This window comes from Lissotriton helveticus, chromosome 10 (genome assembly GCF_964261635.1).
Source record: "Lissotriton helveticus chromosome 10, aLisHel1.1, whole genome shotgun sequence".
Taxonomy (NCBI): domain Eukaryota; kingdom Metazoa; phylum Chordata; class Amphibia; order Caudata; family Salamandridae; genus Lissotriton; species Lissotriton helveticus.
Genome location: NC_136071.1, coordinates 261,592,459 through 261,595,047, shown reverse-complemented (window position 1 = coordinate 261,595,047; position 2,589 = coordinate 261,592,459).

Genomic DNA, 2,589 nt, shown 5'->3' with positions numbered 1-2,589 from the left:
GCGGTTGCTCCAGCCGTGGAAGTAAGCACTGCCACTAACACTGGGAAGAGTCTGTGTGGCTGTGCCCTTCACATTAACAAACCAGGAGAATGAGGGTCTAAGGGACAGTTTAATGACCCAGCAGTACTACTATCCCTAAGAACAGTTACTACAACAACAAATAGCAAGGGGTCAAAAGGAAGCGCAAACTAAGTTACATCCCTACGTAGTGAATAGAAAACAAAAGGAAATGAACTACTAGTGTGTTGTGCAAATCACACATAGGGTCTCTTATCTCTTGGGAGAAGATTCCCATCAGTCACCACTCGGATACGCCCTTCATCATCTGGGATCCTTCACCATCGGAGGTAGATTGTGAGACCCACAGTGGATTGGCAGATGTTGAAAGCCTAATCCTACATGTGGTGTCCAGTGTGAGAGGAACACTAGATGTATTGTGGTGACTGAAAGCAGTGCTAAAACGTGAAGTGCAAAGTGAAGTTGTGGAGAAAACTATAAAATTAGGTAGAGAAGAGAAAAATTATTTATTAGGGTTCCCTTCAATCCCAAATTTAAAACTGAGTGCGTAGTGGTCTAAACAATTAACCACTGTTGGAGATGGAGGTCGACATGTTTCTGCAGACTAATAAGATCCACGTGGTATCTAGCTGCTTCCTCAGGACCATTACCGCTACTGCTTTACGAGAAATCAGTGGAAAAAGGAAAGAATAAACAGATATCACCTGAGATATAGTGATACCGTCCTTCTCCTAACTGTGTAGTTCAGAACCAGGAGTGAATCCATTCGCGACGAGACACACATAAAGGGAAGAAACAAAGTACATACAAAATTAGATATAGAGCACTGTGTTGAAACACATCTTTCTAACACAAGTTGATCTCGTTTCATAGCAGAAGTGTAGTATCCTGCATGTACATATCATACACCTCTGTCCACAGCATCAAGCTAATGGCTGCTCACTTACCAAATTGGCAGGAGAGAAAAGTCCCACCTCACCTGGCTACAGCGCAGGTAAAACAGGGCACCGCTCTCAAATAGCGAGAAAAGTAAATGAAAAGAAAATTAGGACACACAAGGTGTCACTCTATTCCAGCAAAAATCATTGAATCTAAAATCCATTTTAGGGGAATGCACTAACAGTTGTTTCTCAAATACTGCTGTATCATAATTAAGCAGAACGATGTATCTCACAATCATCTGCGTCAACCCCAGTACTCCTACCAATAACAGGCTCAAGCGCTTCAAAGTGGATGATAAAAAAGATCATATATGCGCCTACCTGTCCGTCGGTACCTCTCATGAGGATCAGAGAGCTGTCTTTGTGTCACCTCCTTTTTACCGTAATACGTCCTGCACGCCCAGTTCACTGAACTCTGGGCTCCTTAAGACATGAAATCACAAACCTGATAAATGTGACCAACCGACCTCGATACATAACCTCTGTGGGTCGGACTGTGATCATAGATCTTGACTGTAGATTACAAGCGTTTCATGAAACAGTAGTAGAGGAATCCGTGCACTTCAGGGTTTGTTCAGAATACCCAGTTAACAACTAGTTCTTTGTTATAACTAGAGTAATGATGCTAAAAACATTATTATATGCTTAATTATGATACGGCAGTATTTGAGAAACAACTGTTAGTGCATTCCCCTAAAATGGATTTTAGATTCAATGATTTTTGCTGGAATAGAGTGACACCTTGTGTGTCCTAATTTTCTTTTCATTTACTTTTCTCGCTATTTTAGAGCGGTGCCCTGTTTTACCTGCACTGTAGCCAGGTGAGGTGGGACTTTTCTCTCCTGCCAATTTGGTAAGTGAGCAGCCATTAGCTTGATGCTGTGGACAGAGGTGTATGATATTTACATGCAGGATACTACACTTCTGCTATGAAACGAGATCAACTTGTGTTAGAAAGATGTGTTTCAACACAGTGCTCTATATCTAATTTTGTATGTACTTTGTTTCTTCCCTTTATGTGTGTCTCGTCGCGAATGGATTCACTCCTGGTTCTGAACTACACAGTTAGGAGAAGGACGGTATCACTATATCTCAGGTGATATCTGTTTATTCTTTCCTTTTTCCACTGATTTCTTGTAAAGCAGTAGCGGTAATGGTCCTGAGGAAGCAGCTAGATACCACGTGGATCTTATTAGTCTGCAGAAACATGTCGACCTCCATCTCCAACAGTGGTTATTTGTTTAGACCACTACGCACTCAGTTTTAAATTTAGGATTGAAGGGAACCCTAATAAATAATTTTTCTCTTCTCTACCTAATTTTATAGTTTTATCCACAACTTCACTGTGCCCTTCACAGCCTGTTCCAGCGCAGGAAATTTTGAAAAGGTTGGACGTGATTATACAGACTTGGGGCCCACTGGAGGGCCGTGAATAAAATGGATTTCAACACGGGCGAACTATAATTGAGTGCAAACAAAGGACCCCACCAGGGGGGAAGAATTGGGACTGCCGCGCCCAGCATGCATTTCACTGGGGAAATGCATGCAAATGATGGGAGAAATAATCGTGACAGTCCAGTCCGGTTGTTGCAATGTGCCTACCCCATGGTAAAGGTGCAGGTGTGCACAG